The sequence below is a fragment of the Ciconia boyciana genome, chromosome 6, assembly GCF_034638445.1.
Source record: "Ciconia boyciana chromosome 6, ASM3463844v1, whole genome shotgun sequence".
Lineage (NCBI taxonomy): Eukaryota > Metazoa > Chordata > Aves > Ciconiiformes > Ciconiidae > Ciconia > Ciconia boyciana.
This window is the reverse complement of record NC_132939.1, coordinates 63,843,915-63,860,424: the sequence shown is the minus strand read 5'-3', so window position 1 is coordinate 63,860,424 and position 16,510 is coordinate 63,843,915. Positions and strand designations below refer to the sequence as shown.

Sequence of the window (16,510 nt, the reverse complement as noted above, 5' to 3'; positions counted from 1 at the left end):
AGTCAAGTATTTACCTTGAGATTTAGGCTGAACACTACAGTGATCGTGAACAATCCCAGAGTTCTCTATTAGTGTTAGGTTTTAATGAACAAGCCTAAATGGAGGAATGCTTTAGCTCTCTGTGTAACTGAACTCGTTATTTAAGGTCTTGATTACATTTTTTCTTTGTCAAAAAACAGGGCATGTTTTGTAAATTTTCTTTGCAGCCATAGGAATCCCTTCTTTTTAAGACATTTCCTTAAGTCAGTGAAAACTAGACATTTTCTTCTGTATATTGCCTGAGCATATTCCCTATTTGATTACAGGTCTGTTATAATTCAAGACTGAAAAAGCAGAGTTTTCTCAGGTTCCCAGGCCATGCTCTTTGCACCGGTTGTGGGATCGGGCAGCCCTGCCAATACTGTCTTGCTGCCACCTCTCCTGGGGAAGCCCCTGGAAGCCGCTTCTGCCTCCACGGTTCTGGTAGGAAATCTGGATCTTGGAGGAAGTTTAACCTGTACAGTCTAAAGGCTTTGCCCTGCCATGCAATAGCATTTGCCAAACGGGATGCTTATGGGTAGACCTCATGCACTTTGAGTTGCAAAAGCAAAATAAACCTTAAATGCACAGCTCTCTCCTGGTTCTTCAGCCTCTCCTTGCTGGCTCTGGTGGTAGCAGGTTCTCCTGGTACCCCACTGTGGGCTCTCCCACCTTAGTCTCACACTCGTTTCTAAGCCAAGGGAGGCTTATCATTCCCTTCGATATCTTTCTTCTTATCAGGACTATAAAACCAGCTATTGCCTTTTCAGGTTTCTAGGGAAACACCTTCTCCTTTAACTCCTCTTCTGATCCAACTTGTTGGCAAACCGTCCTTTAAAAGCACACAGAGAGGCACGGACTACAGGCATAAAAATTCAGATTTCTCAGGTTTTCACAGCTAACGTCCAATATGATTGCAGAGGAGCGATACATAGCACGTGCCACTATTCGCTGTTTACATAAGCATGCAACATTAATCTCCGTAGTACAAAATGGGCAAAACACCGACTTAAGCTCAGCAGCGAGATCCCTTCCTTCTGCTGCTTTAACCTGTCAGTTTTAAGGCTGGAATAAGAAAGTTTGATTCCATGGTGCTTAAAACAGTGAAAAACAACAGGGCTGCTCTCAGCACCGGGTACCGGCTCTCCCCCAGAAAATGGGGGTCACGTAACATTTACAAGTCATTGGGACAGACTTTCAAAACGTTTGTTGTTGGTGCCTTTCCAACCGCTAGCAACAGCAGTGGTAATTCCTCCTTGGAAAAAATCCTTCCCAAATACTCATTACCTGCTGGCCCGCAGCATTAATTGGGATTTGGATTAATTGTGAATGGAGCCCTTCCCCGCTAGATGTCATCGTTGCTTCTGCAAATCATAGGGGTTTTGATTAAAAGCACTTAATGAAGGTCCCTCATTTAGACAGGCCTTCGCCGTGCTGGTGGAAGCCAGGACCTGGATGCAACCCTTTCTGTCAGAGATTTGCACCGAAGTGCTTTTGACTTCATTAGGAGGATTTGCCATGCCGGTACGTGTCACCAGGAGCCCACCTACGACCCCAGCTCTTGGCACCACACTCCGAAAAACCACCAAGACCATTGGCGGTGTTTAATTGTATTTACTGTTTTGCCAATAAGGCTGTTTATAATTAAATATGACCCACAGCAGCCGCACTTTAACGTAGCTGTACCGTCACGGAAGGCTGCAGTGCCGATCTCCTGACAGGGTGCACGTCCGAGGCTCCGGCAGCCAGCGCTGGCGTGAGGCAGGGTCCTGGCTTCAACAAGAGCCTCCTCTGCAGGAGCAGAAAGAGTATTTCTTATTTTAAATTTATTCAGTTACCTGGTTAAGGATAGCTCAAGAAACTAATTGACAACTGAAAAAGCAGGAAAACTTGTTTTCTTCCTCTTACCTAAGAAAGGAAGACAGCTAAGGATGAGAGCTAGCATTTCTGAAATCTTGAAATCCAGAAAAAAAGTCCAAATCCAATTACAGAAAATGCTCCTTTATTTAATAAATCAGTTAGTTTTAATTTTTTGAAAAGTCTAAGTTCTGTGTCTTCTCCTGCATGTATTCAGGACAGTTAAGATATTTTGTACAGTAAAAATAAATTTTAAAGCACCTATTTACTCATTTTTAATTCCAACCCAACCTCCATTGAGTCTGACCTTAGTGAAAAATAACCTTGTTAAAAAAAATCATTTCACCATTTCTAATAGTTTTATTAAAAAGATAATTAGGAATCTGAATAAATGCATATAAGATACAGACTCACTTGAATAAGTACAAGCTACAGGTACCCTCCTGGTTAGTCACATCTGATTAATTCTAGCAGTTGCTGAAATCAATCTTTCTTTAAAAATGGAAATAACTATGGAGACCAAATGTAAAAAGAAAATAAAAATACCAGATAGATAGATTTTTTTAAACCAAGATTTCCTGATTGTTGAACTTTGTCATTGTTAAAATTCATCTTTTCAATCCATCCCTGGAATATACAGTTAATTGCCTCTTCTAAATACAATGCACAGTAGGCAATTACCCTTTTGCAGCTACATCTCTGGATTCAGCTTTTTCATTAAATTATAATTATAATGCATCTTCGAGGTTGTCATGAAAATGAAGGATTAGTAGCACTGAAAACGAAGGTTTAATGGCATGAACTAAACATCAGCTATGAGCAACTTCTCTTTGCATTTCAGCTCTGGCCTCTTACCCCATTCCCATTTCACTTTTGGACTTGCCTGAAGTGAATAAGAGGCACAGAGCCAAATTACGCAGTGAACTTTGTTATTAAAACAGCATGGAGTAATGCTTTGAACTTGAGAGAGATTTACATTTTGTTTTAGTCCATGGTGGCAGTGGAATGACAGCATCTCTGTGTCACACAGGGCTTTCTCGGGGGCCCATCTGGCACTCGCAGATGCGTCGTTTCATTGTTCCAACAAGCACGTGCTCTCCCACATCCAGCTTACCTTCGCTTGCACTAGCAAGAGTTAAGTTTTGTCCTAAAAGATGTGTTCTTTTGTAGAAATCCAGTCTGGTCATGCACATCTGCCTGCAGCTTGTTTTGTATTGCCTGGAGAGACCTTGACCTGGCTTTTCATTCCAGGTCGGTGAAACATCTGGAGCCCAGCGCTGCATCTTGCTACAGAAGCGTAAGCTGCCGCACGGCAGGACAGTTCACTGCACGTCTGCTTGCGAGCACCAGTTCCTGCCCGCCGGCCGGCACTGCAGGTCTTGCCATGGTCCAGCTCTGCTGCAAGGTCACGCTGGAGGGGCGGCTTTAGGGTACGGCTCAGCTCATCAAACCGCTGGCAAATCCAGTTCCCCTGATCCCTCGCTTCAGTGCTCACTGGCACGGTGAGTCAGGGCGCTCAACCAGCCCGGCCAGAAGCTATTTTTATTTTTCGCAATGAGCTGTTGGTTGCTTCAGCTCCCTGAAGGGCGAGATCACTGCGTGGTCAGTGGGTACCAGTGCCAGCGCTGCAGTCCTGCCTAGCCACAGGTGCCATGGGGAGGGGAGCGGGGACCCAGCCATGTGCCTCGGGGGCTGTGGGCACGTAAACCAGCTCAGCCACATCACAAAACCACACGCTTAAGATTACTTCCTTTGCATTGCATCTAGTGATGACAGGACCATGGGATGAATTTGTTCAGTAAGCTGATCTGATTGATCAGAAGCACCCCAGAAAGTACCTCCATGAAAGAGTAGTATAGAATAGAGTATTTTCAGTTGGAAGGGACCTACAATGATCACCTACTCCAACTGCCTGACCACTTCAGGGCTGACCAAGTTAAAGCATGTTATAAAGGGCATTGTCCAAATGCCTCTTAAACACTGACAGGCTTGGGGCATCGACCACCTCTCTAGGAAGCCTGTGCCAGTGTTTGACCGCTCTCTGTAAAGAAAGGCTCCTAGTAGTTTTCTGCTGGATCTGCTAGTTGAGCAGACTCACCCTGCGGGCCTCTCATCACTAAATCTGGTGTAAGATGGAAGGCGAGGACAGGGCTGGGGCGGCTCAGGATGCGATCACCTTACTGTGACCGCCCCGCTTAGATCAGCTCAAACAAACGCTGGCTCACGCTCACCCAGGCGGGCAGAGCTGCCAGAAGCTGCAGCCTGCACCCTGCCTGCTCCCCCCTTCTCTGATCTGTCAGCCATGGACCCCTGCGCTGGCTCCAGCCAGCCAACTGAAAAACCAACTACATGCTGTTTTCCTGACCGTTCTGCAGCTGCATCGGCTCATTTAAGCTGGGATTTATGGCTCCCACAAGTGCCAGTCCCGATGTGGAGGAGATGTGAAGACCGTCCGGCTGGAGGTGGTGGAGAAGAACAGAAATGCCTCTTGGAGCAGCGGCAAGGTCTTGCGTCAGCCACCCTCCACCCCAGCCCTGGCCCTGCCAGGACTTCGTCGCTCTTCACACCCATGTTCCCCCCTCTTTGGCCTGCCCCTTCTCATCTGCGTGAGATTCTGCTCTGCTGGGGACTCCTCTGCTCCTGTCTTCCTCCAGACGCTCACCGGGACAAATTTGCTCCCTGCCCGCCAAACCCTGAGGAGGCTCAAGCATCAGTTCGACCAACTTAGGCTTGAACAGGTCCAACCTCTGCCTGCCTCCAGCAGGAACGAGCTCCTGCACGGGTGCCCATAATGACTCCATTACCCCTGACACCTCCAGGGCTGGGCACAGGCTCCTCTTACCCTTTTTCAGCCGGCGGCGGCCGTATGCCCCTTTGCCGCAGGATAGTCCTGGACTTTATGCACTGCAAACCCTAATAGTAACAACTCCCGCAAGAACTGCAATCATCACAAAATTTCCGCCGTGCCTGCAAGGTGTACTCCTTTGACCTTGCTTTTTCCAACACAAGCAGTATATGATACGTGATCATGTATTGCACTGACCTATGTATCCGTAGATGTTCTCCAGAAATTAAAATCTGGAAAAAGCATTTACTTTATTTCTGCAGAATAAGGGCCAGGGATTCACTGTACGGCAGCCGGGAGATGTCCAGCAGCTTCCTCTGGTGCCCAAAGCTGGAGGGGGCAGCTTGGCTCCCCGCTGCACACCAAGACCCAGTCTTGGTAGTATGTATCTCAGTAAGAGATCTGGGACTTGCTGCAGGACAAGCCCATGTCAGGAGCAATTTAGGAGTGATAATGAGAGGAGTAACCCTGAGCGGCAGCGGGGACAAGGGGTTATCGCTGCCCTCCGAGGCTGAGGAACCCAAAGCTGGCTGTCGGAGGTGTGATCGGCTGCCTCTGAGCCGGGCTCGTCTCCAGGGCTGGCAGCCAGTGCAGTGGGCGAGCTCACCCTGACAGGTTGGCCGTGGGGTGCAACATCCCTGGGGTGGGGATGGCAGGTTGCAAGGCCGTGGAGAGGTGTGGGGAGAACGGGGGTCGTGGGGTCCTGCCTGTGGGTCCCTGCAGGGGCTGGGGTGGGATGATGGCAGCGCTGCACGGATCCTGCTGATTTAACCCCAGCTTTGTGCCGGTACGGGCTCTTTTTGTTGTCGTCTTCCTTCCCTTTCTCTGAGATGTGAGGATGACTGCTGATTGCCGACAGCGTGATGTTTGGGCTAAACACAAAATAACATGTTTGTTCTTTTCCCCTGCAAACTGCAAGCAAGGCGTTGCTCTGCGGTCAGCCCCGGGCAGCAGATGAGCAAGCAAACCTGTGACCGGTACTACTACTCGGGCTGGTGGCTGCCCACACACGACGCGATGCTGGTACACGTGCTCCCGTGGAGCAGAAGGTCCCCACGCGCCCAGCACCGCAGCCTCGACGGCCAAAAATAGCTGGGCCTGTCGGAGGGAAGGTGATACTGCCACGGGGCTGCGGCCACGCTTCAAGGGACAGTCTGTCATGCAGTCAGAAAACACAACAGCGTCTTATTTAGCATGTATTTCCCATGGTTTCAGGAAAGCTGTTTACAAATAAATACCAAATTGTTTGCTCAGGAGAAGAGGACTTGGCTAAAAACCTGTTGTGCCGCTGCACAAGTGTTTGGCAGCTCAGGATCCTCACGGTGGGTTTAAGGGAGAGGACGTGTCCCCTAATGCTGCTTTTAAAATAGACCAGTGTGTAAATGAAAGAGCAATTTAAGGACTCCGGGCAATGCAGGACAGCAAACATTTCTCAAAACATGGAAGCTGGCCCCACACAAATTATAACAGATGACAGTTTACTAAATATATCCACAATGCCAAAACAAGCAGCACTAAATACCAAAACAAGAGGTCACTGCAGTCTGTCTTCCATGCACCACTTTTCTTTCTGAGCTGCAAGAGATTTTCATGAGGAAGACTGAAAGATGAAGCAGAGAGGTAGAGTATACGCGAGCGTCTGCCAGGGAGGTGGATTCCCATTTTGGCAAACGCTATCAGTTGTGCCTTCGAGGGTCGGTGCAATATCTCATTATAGTCCCTACCTATGCCCTGTGACCAAAAAAGTCACAGTCACCCAGAAAATCTTACACTGAAGACAACGGCAACTTTACACAGGTAAGGACTGAGTGAGACTTTCAAGCTAGAGACCAGGATAAGTTGGAAAATAATAAAGGTAATGAAAAGTTAATTGTATCTCTTGCCCTGAAGTACATTTTAAATGTCGTCTGCTTGCCAGGCTTGTGCATAAATATGCATAATTCTGCATCTTTAATTGAAATATGTATTCATCTCGGCTGTTTTTCTGCTGAGAGCTCAGTGGAGTTACGCTGTTAATAATCATAACAATTAGTTAGTGGTATTGCAATCCTGCTAAGAGATCCGAGCCACGCTCTTAAGATTATAGAAACCTGGAACCAAAATATATTCCCAGCCCAAGAGCTGAAATCCAATCATAAATTTTATAGTAAAAAACCCCCTTTCTAGCCTTTTGTATGAAAATACCAGCCTAAGGGAGTCAGGAACCCACACTGAACTGAAATTTTTAGAAACCATAAATCTAATTCCCTCAGTCCTTCTTGCAAATCTCAGCCAACTGAGTCATCAGTGAAGAAATAATCATTTTAGTGGGATTCCTAAACAGTCCCCTGCACAGGTCTCATCCCAAGTGAGAGCAGTACACGGAGTAGGGCAGTATCCAGGCAGGCTCATGTTCGCCTGAGCTTTAATCCCCTTGCAGACAAAATCCTGAACTTGAATGCATGGAAAATTGCTGTTGCTAATCTTATTTTGTAGGAAAAAATTGATGTACTTCAACCAGCATCTGGCAAGGTACAGGCTTTTAGAACAAACCTTGTATGCGTATGCATATATACTTCACTGGCTGGTACAGTTTCTGGAATTACATTTTTTCCTTTAAAATTCTGAAGATGTGACAGCAGCCTGAATTCCTCTTTTCTGTGTTATGTATCACTGCGCAGTGGCAGCAGGGCAGTAGACATTTCATAGGCCATAAAACCAGAATGGGCTTAATCCTCTTCTCACACTAGATTTACATTTGTGTGACTGTTAGTAAAGTTGGCAGTAAAGTTGTTGACAGAGCTGAGGGCTGGCTGGGGCCCAAGGGCACTGATTTTTAAAGGTGGTGATCGGGATTACTAAATCCTGCTTCCAAAGAAGCCTTAGCCCCACTTCCTACCCTTGAGAGCTTTTTTGTTCTCCATTGAACCATGGTTGAAAATGGGCTGTAGCCACCCAAGACACGAGGATGATGCAGTGGAAGCAGAGGCAAATCAAACCTCTGCTGCCCGAGAGCTGCTCAAGGGTGCCGTTCCCCGAAGACAGAGGTGCGAGGAGGGTGCCCGGTATAGTATGAGCGGGACGCAAGTGCTGACATTGTTTCTGCAGTCCTCAGCCCAGGTGTGTCCTAGAACTATCAAGACCTGCAGCTACGGAGAAAGGGCCTTTTCTGGAGGTGGCAAGGAAGGGAAAGGCTGTCAAGAGATTAAAACAGTCACTGCTCAAAGTGAAACTACTGCAGGTCTTGTCTGAGCCTCAGAGAAAGGGCTTCAGAGGTGAGAGGAGGCCATCAAACGAAAAATGCATAAGCCCTCGGGTGCCTTCTGCTGCCCAGTTGTGCTTTACAAGCACCTAGAGCTTGCAGATGGCCCATTGGGGCTACTTTGCAAAGAAGCTGCTTGCCCAGCTGCTGTTATTTCCTCAAACGTCCTGCAGGTTCCTGAATCCAGACCTGGCATTTGACCACTACACTGTGTTTCTCCAGCTTCTGCTATGCTCAGCTCAATACAGTGTTTCTTGGCAGGCTTCTCTCACCCAGCTTCTGAAAAATAGAGCCAAAACTGAGATGCCAAACTGCTGGTGGGATGCAGCGTGCTTGGGAGGCACCAGCCAGCCTTGGAGTGCGAGGGTAAAGCTGATAGGACCGCTGTGGTCTTGATTGCAGGCTCGTTACAGTGCTCTTACAAATACACTGTAGTACAAGTGTTGCAGCAGCACCAGTCTAAGGATAGAAGAGGTAATATTTTTGATTAGACGGACTGATGTAAGTGAAAAAAGTGGATAAACTTTTGGGTTTAAGATAAGGGGATTCTGAGCCCAAAACCTTGCCTGAGTTCACTGATAAGATCGGGTCAAGGTCTTACAGACTCCTAAAGGTCCATTAAGACCTTGACCCGATCTTATCAGGATTCTAACAGACTCCTAAAACGCAGCCTCCTAAGCCCATCAAGCCCATCAGGAATGCAAGGCTTCAAGTGGGATTCAAAAAGGCACGTAAGTACCTGAAGCAGGACTTGGACAGGTCAGAGGTATCTCAGTAAAAACCTGTGATCCAAGAGACTCTGCTCAGCTGATGTTGAGGGCTGGGGGTGCTCAGCTTTGAATTTTAATTTTCAGGGTGCAACCTGAAGTTACGTCTCTTTGTGTAACAAACCCACCTCACCTGTAACAAGGAGCTGGTGGGCTTTGGGAAGTGGGAAAGCGTAGACTGGAAACCTTTATTCATGCACAGTGCCTGCATTATAAATGGAGCAAAATGAGCCCTGCTCACTTCAGATTGCAGGTACCTGTCCTCAGGAGACTAACCTGGGCTGTGCCTCCATATGAGGGGAGTCTGGTGCCTCTGCTCTGAAAAACGTGGGAGTTGACACCAAACTGCGTGTTCAGCATTGGTTACCTTAAGACAGCTACCCCCTTGAAACACCTCACTCATGCAATGCTGTATAGGAAGATGTAAGTGCACGGCACAGGCTCCTGGATGCTGCTATAAGGTTCAGGCACTAATTTGTAAGTGTAGAAGTCTTCAGTTTGTCCTGTCTTTAGCCAGGAACCATAGTCCACAGGCAAAATCAGGGGAAAAAGGGAACTGAAGAAAAGGTGAGGAGATTTACTTTGAGAAGTGTAGATTTACTAATTATGAACCTATTCCAGGAGATTTCCTACAGATTTGCTGCAACTTCAGTGTTATTAACCTATTTTTCTCTTTTGGAGCTGTGCTTCTCTGTCCTTAAATTAGCTCGTGACCTAACAAAGCATTTAAGCACATGCAACTTTAACCATCTAGGTGTTTCCACTGACTTCAGCACGAACGATCGGGTGTTAAAGGCAGCGTCCGTGCCTAAGTGGTCTGCTGGATTGCTGTCTTACATGCTGGGGACAGTGTCATACATAAATGTTTAGATTAAATGGGAGGGGAAAAGGGAGCATTTCTAACATGATTACAGTCAGATTTCCTTTTATGTTCTGCAGAGGAAAATAGTATGCAAATGCTGCACGTGCCTACACGGATTCAACCTTTCTTTTCTCTTTTTTGATCTCCCTAATTCTGACAAACAAGTTGCCCAGGACTGCTGAAGAGAAACTCTCCCCAGGGCATTGGGCCATGGGCATTTTTTGAGGGGCACTGTGGATTTAGGCAGACCCCTGTTTGCCTGCTTCTGGCTACACTTTCCCACTCCAACGCTCTTCCTCCAGTTGCATGAGGTGAATTGTGCCTGGGAACTGAGCCAGGGTAAAAAATAAATGAGGTGGGGAGGGTGCTGCTTTTTTAAAGCAGTCTCCTGGTCTGTTTGACGACACAACGGCACGAAGAGCTGCACCAGCACAACAGAGGGAGCGTAACCCAACCGCTCCATCAAAGCGCTGCCACCAAAAACAATGTCTGCAGAACCGCAGCCTTATTTCCTTGGCGTTGCTGCGCCAGCAGGGTGGAAGGTAGGAAAGTCCAAAGGTGAGTTTCTACTCTCAGCCCTCCCTCCCCTTTCCCAATCGTTCCCTCCCCTGTGAGGGATGGGGTGAGCAGAGAGCAGCTGGGCACAGAGGCGGAGGTTTCTGGCACGGTGCTGGTCCCTTGTTCTCTTGCTGTATCGTCCTGTTCCCAGCTCCAGCTTGTGCTGTGCGTTCCCGTCTCTGTGCTGGATCCTGCTGCCCCCTCAGTCGTGCTGACATACCTCTTTGTGTGTCTATACCGCAATCAAATCCTGGGAACAATCCAGCTGAAAACAAAGTATTCTTCTTCTGGGCTAATTTTCACCTGGCTCCCAGCTCCAGCTCCATGGACACACCTCACCAGCACGGCACAGGGGGTTGCACGCAGGGGAAAGAGGAGGGTCACCAGGCCAAAGGTTTGTTCTGGCAGACTACAGAGCAAACATGACTTGGGGTATTCAAACAAACTTAGTTTACACAGCCATCACTATCCTTCAGAGTTAACACTTTATCCAGCAGACTTGGGGAATTTGATCTCCCTCCATTGCTGGAATCCAGTCATGCAAATTCTGCATTATAGAAGGGATGTCCTACCACGAAGCTCATGCCATTCATCCACGTGGGACATGCAAATACGAGATACCTGAATGCCTTGTACAAGAGACAACCTGCAGCATCCAGGTCTGCGAGTTTGCTGTTCAGGGTGGTGTGGGAAGGCTGGGGCAAGACACGCGGCTGAACTGATCATACACTCGTTCAGGAGGCACATAGGAATTGCGAGGACTTCTCATCCCCACCACGGCTACCTTCACCATTGCCACTTGTAGCCTGTAATGCTGCTCTGCGGGTCTTTTCCCCAGCACCCCGTGCATCTGTCCAGACAGCTTATTTTGGACACCCGTGGGCAGCAGGTGAGAGCCCTGATCACACAGCTTCCAGCTTTTCACCTTCCACAAAGACTGATCCATGGCAGTCACTCGCTGGCAGCACCCATGTACCTGTCAAAGCATTAGGCTAAGTACAGGGTTTTAGCAGTTCCTAGCGGGAAGACTGTGTATAAAAAGAGCGATGAAAGCTTATTTTCAGAGCGTCAGGCTGTACTGAGTAATCAACAGCCGGAAGATCTGGATATAAAGTAGGCCTATATGACTTAATTCTACCTTCGTGTCCTGCACCTTTTTTTTTTTATGGTATTACTATTTAATTGCTCACATTATGCCTGTCAATAATACCATTTAGCGTTAGTAATACTTAGTGTCGTATTTTCAAGTGCTTTACAAGCTAGTTATGAAATGCATAATTTAAGTGAAAACAAGCACCTTGGGCTGGGACCTGTGCTTGTGCTTGACAAAGCCTGGCACGTGCCTGCAGCGCTGTGTACGCAGGAACAAGGAGCTGCGTGATTCACGGTGGGATTAAGCCAGTGGGAAGAGCACAGAGCGATAATGCGGGGTGGTGTTCTCCAAGGCACAAAAGGTCAAGAATCCATGAGACTTTTTCTGCTGAATTTAATGGCATGTGGAAGAGTCTCATGTGATCAAGAGGGGGCGTGAAATAATTCTTCAAGTAATAGAGCTTGGCTTTGATATTGCATCTTCTTCTCTCCTTCCTTAAACACAAGACTGAAACCTGGTAGTCAAAAGTAGTAAATCAGCCAGAAATGCTTGTTTCACTTCGAGGGTATGCGTTACAGTAGCCATAACACAGTAGTTAGGAAACTGCAGCACAGCCTGAATGCAGCCCTTTGCCTCCAGCTGTGTCCGTGGAGTACCAAAGACAATGGTGTCCCCATAAAAACACTAATTAATCCTCAATAAAACAAGTAAAAAGTACATGAAGAGCACTCACAGGTTGATCTGTTGCAAGAGCAGGTGTTTGCCAAGGCAGGGCAGTCAAGTTGTAACCAGCTTTGACTGATGCTTCTGCAAGTCATCGTGTTCCTGGGCTCCAGCAGAAATAGCACTCAAAAAGATGCAGGGTTCACTTTTGCCTGGAAAAGAAAAAAATCCTTACAGAAAATCACGGCTCCAAATCTGACAGAACTTCTTTAGAGACATCTGTGGGTATAAAGAGAAGCTTGAGTAAGTAGGTACATTTGGCTTTGTAGCCTTCAAATACAAGACCTTCCTTACTTCCACTTTTTTAAGTTGGTTGATGTTTTATCAGCACAGATTGAGGCGAAACCCGATGTATTGGCACTGGCAGGAAGTGGCTTTTGGAAAGTTACATTTTTCTTTGGATAGCCAGCCGACCTCTGGGTGTGTAAAGCAAACCTCAATCTCAGTATTTATATCCTCTCACTTTGGGAAGTCTACAGGCAACAGCTATCCAGTACCAAATGGAACAAATTAAGAAATTCCTTCTGCTCCCCTCTCCAAAAAAACCTCCTCTGAAGTTCTAAAAAACCCCTAATTTGCTCCACACTCACATAACTGGCCCCCATTTACCCCTTCAGAGATCTGGCTGGGCAAGGCCAGGTGACGCCGTCCCTGGAGCTGAGGAAAGAGCCTGGATCTGAAGAGAGGGGGAGGTGGCCGGTGCCTGGGATCTGTGCGTGAGGTGAGGGGAGCTGAGCCTGGTGGGGGGCTATGGAGACTGTGTAGGAACTGGAGAGGTCTCCAATTTTTGCCTGCTTATATTTCTGATCTTCTAAATTAGATTTGGGGGTGCTGCAGATCTGTGACAACACAAAAGCATTTTATTTCTTTGTATCACCTGTGACCCCAAATCTTCCCAGACCAGAACGTGGTTCTTAACAAACAGGTCTTCTTCCTTAGTTCCAGCACAAATCTTTACCCAAAGCACAGGGACACACGCCGTGCTTGTGGCCTTGCCTGGCTGTTTCCAAGGGGTGGGATGAGCAGCTCAGTCCCGCTTAGCGCTGGGAGGGGAAACACGGGGAAACGCTGGGCAGGAAAACGAAGCCTGGTGAGGGAGGGCAGGAGTGTGTGGGGAATCGCAGAATCATATATGTTAGAAAAGACCTTTACGATCATCGAGTCCAACCGTTAACCTAGCACTGCCAAGCCCACCACTACACCATGTCCCTAAGCACCACATCTACACGACATTTAAATACCCCCAGGGATGGTGACTCCACCACTTCCCTGGGCAGCCTGTTCCAATGCTTGACAACCCTTTCGGCGAAGAAATTTTTCCTAATATCCAACCTAAACCTCCCTGGCGCAACTTGAGGCCATTTCCTCTCGTCCCATCACTTGTTACCTGGGAGAAGAGACCGACCCCCACCTCGCTACACCCTCCTTTCAGGTAGCTGTAGAGAGCGAGAAGGTCTCCCCTCAGCCTCCTTTTCTCCAGGCTAAACAACCCCAGCTCCCTCCGCCGCTCCTCAAAAGAGCAGGGGACCGTCCCCTTGCTCTCGCTGGGCCATCCCACGGCACACGCACGGCCGCGGGTCAGCCGGGGGTGCTCCGGCAGGGAACCGCCGGCCCTGGCTGGGAGGGTGCGAAGCGCCGTGCAGCTGCCTGTCCCGGGCGAACGGCACCGGCGCGGGCAGACCCGGCTGCGGGCCACGGAGACCGCCCCGGGAGGCCCCCCCCAGCCCCGGCACGCCGGGCCCTCCCGCCGCGGCGGGGGAAGGCGGAGCGCCGGCCGGGCCGAGCCGGGCTGGGCTGGGCCGGGGGGGCCGCGGCCGCGCCGCCTTCCCGCTCGCGGGCGGGGAGCGCGCTCGCTCGCTCTCTCGCTGGCAGCGGCCGGGGCGGGGAGCGGCCGGTTGTTCCTCCTCCTCCTCCTCCTCCTCCCGCCCTCGCCTCCACCGCCACCACCGCCCGCGCCCGCCGCCGCCGATGCCGGGACTGCGCCCGCGGTGAGTCTGCCCGCCGGGAGCCGCCCGCGGGAAGTTGCGGCGCGGCCCGGCTGCGCCTTTGTGCGGGGAGCGGCGGCCCTGCCCGCCCCGGCCCCGGCCCCGCCCGGCCCCGCTCCCCCCCGCTGCTCCGCCGCGGCGGTACCTGCCGCTCTTTGTTCCCCGCCGCCGCCGCCTTTGTTCCCTCGGTGCCGGCTTCACCTTCGGCACCGCCCGCGCCCCCCGCGGGACGCCGCTGCATGGGGGGCGCGGAGAGACCCCGCTCCCGGAGCGGGCTGCCCCCCCTCTCCCTGCCCTTTTGCCGGGAAAAGGGGGAAAACGCAACTGCGGGCAGCGGCGGGAGTTCACTCGGCGGAGCGGGGGGAGCGCGGCGGGGCACGGCCCGCGGCGTGAGCCGCGTTTTGTGGGAACTCCCGCCTCCGCCGGGCCCTGCCCTCCCCGCAGCGGGCTCCGTCCGGCGGCTCCGGCGGGAGAGTTTCCCCGGCGGGAAGCCGGAGTCGGCTTGTTCGGAGGCGGGGGGGAGCGAGCCCGGGGAGGGGAGCGCGCAGGGGGACGTGCAGGTAAACGGCGTTTCCCTGCAAGTCCGCGTCTCGCATGGGCGCCGTGGGTTATCCCTTACAAAGTCGTTATCTCTTGGGTTGCGCATTTGGAAACCGGTGGCGGATACTTATTCAAAGTTCTTGGGAGAAGGAGTAACTACTTTCCTGCGAGGGCCACCGGCGGTGCAGGCATCTTCAGTCGCTGTGTTACCAGTGCCAGGTCGCTGCTGCTGCCCGGGATAAAACGTTGCCTGCTGAGGGCTCGCGCTTTCTGCTCTTCCCGCTGCACAGGGGCTCCTTTCTCTTCCCCGCCTTGCGTGCCAACCTCCCTCCTGCCTTCCCTCCCTCCCTCCCCCCCATCTTTCAAGGACTCCTGGCAGCCTCCTGCTTCCTCTCGCAGCGGTTAGTACGGATCTGTGTTACTGCGGCCCATGGGACGCGGTGCGCGGGGCATCTGTAACTTGGCGCTGACTTTGTGTCAGGTGCTGTGTGTGCCTGGCTTTAGGGGAAGGCTCTCTGTCCTCCCTTCACCTCAGTCCTCTCCCTGTCCCCCCAAAATGGGGTCATTTTTCTTTCTTCTCTTTTTGCCTGAGAGCTGCTGGAGGAATTGGGAGGTAGAGCAGGTGCACGCCCCTCGGGTTGTTCAAAGCGTACAGAGAAAAAGCTGTGAGCAAGTTTGAGAGTTTCTCACAACCTTTGTCAGGTCAGTGACTGTGTGTTCCTCACGCCTCTGCTTCCCTCTTTCAGGGTGCCCTGCGTCCTGCCTGTCCTCTCCCCTCTTTCCATCATTCCCTCTTTTTCCAGCCTCTCAGCTTTCAGGATGATCTCCCGTCACAGGACAGACAGACAAAGACGTAAGTGCCATGTGCAGGATCTTGGCTAGTTATTGCGACTGTTGGCCAAGCTAACAAAACCGTAGCTTGGCAGGCATGTCTGCTTATACCTCTGTTTGAAATGCAGGACCTGCAGAAGGGACACACGCGACTTCTGGCGCCTGGTTAGCCGAGTCATGGGCTTCGGCCACTTCTGGGGTGGTTTTATAGCTCCGAGAAGAAGCACGGTGGCGGCCGTTAACACTGTCCACACTAATGGTATCCGCCACCCCCCAGACACGCACACAGCCACCTCGCGTTGAAATCAGGGCAGCCTAAATAATTGATTTCCAAAGCAGAAGAAGGCATGTCATAGCAGGAGGGGACGGGGTGGTGTGGAGCGAGCATGCGGTGGCAGGGGAGCAGAGGCCCTGGCACCTGCCAGTGAGGGCGATGGGGACGAGTTGAAGCAGAGAGAGGCGGGCAGTGACACCCGGGAGTTAGGAGGGGTGATGAAAAATCAGCGGTGACCGCAATAAGCGTATCACCCTGTACTGATTTGTACAGTGCCAATGTTGGGATCTCTCTTGTGTGAGATGCGTACAAATGTGTATTCAGAAGTGTATAAATGATGTTTGTTCTTCCCTTCTTCATAATGAAGGGTAATGAATGACAATTGCCTTTTTACCTAATTACCTGTAAAAACATATATAAAAGTTCCTTTATTTAAACAGTTATTTTCAAATAACCTCAGGAAACTGTATTTTAAGTGTTGTTGATATACCGTGTTAAGATTGAACGTGATGGTTTAAGAGGGACAACGGAACCTATTTTTCGCCAGTTAAATCTGACTAAAAGTTCCTTAAAATAAATGAGAACTTTGTTGGTGTCAGTAGCACTTGGCCAGTCCTGCAGTGTGCTAGCTATTTTTTATTTATTTATCAGGCAAAGATTTTAAGCACAGACACAATGAAGTAATTCAAGAAGCGGCATGCATTATGGCTAATGATCTAATAGGTTGAAAATGCTTTATCTCCCTAACTGTTAATTTTAAGTTTTATGGTATAAGGGAAAGTAACAAAAGCAAAAAATTGTTACTGTTTGTTCCTTTGCAGTTTTTAACTGTGGGTTTTATGTTATTTCTTCTGATAGGTTTTTGGGCAAAGTTGTCTCTTGTTTCAGGAGAAAAATGCTTTGTTTCAGGGGAAAA

General features: G+C 49.9%; 1 protein-coding gene and 1 long non-coding RNA gene across 2 annotated transcripts in view; one reads left to right on the top strand and one right to left on the bottom strand.

Moving 5' to 3' along the window:
• Nucleotides 1–5,918: 5,918 nt before the first annotated feature.
• Nucleotides 5,919–14,541, bottom strand: LOC140652732 (uncharacterized). Its single transcript, XR_012042936.1, has 3 exons — nt 14,095–14,541; nt 11,975–12,116; nt 5,919–8,420 (listed from the first exon to the last, which is right to left on the bottom strand). It is a non-coding gene; the product is annotated as an uncharacterized lncRNA (long non-coding RNA).
• SYNE2 (spectrin repeat containing nuclear envelope protein 2) overlaps nt 13,906–16,510 on the top strand; it is a 198,884-nt gene continuing 196,279 nt past the window's right edge. Inside the window, exon 1 of the mRNA XM_072863909.1 lies at nt 13,906–13,952. The gene's annotated coding sequence lies outside the window, so the exon portion shown is untranslated. The remainder of the gene's footprint in view (nt 13,953–16,510) is intronic.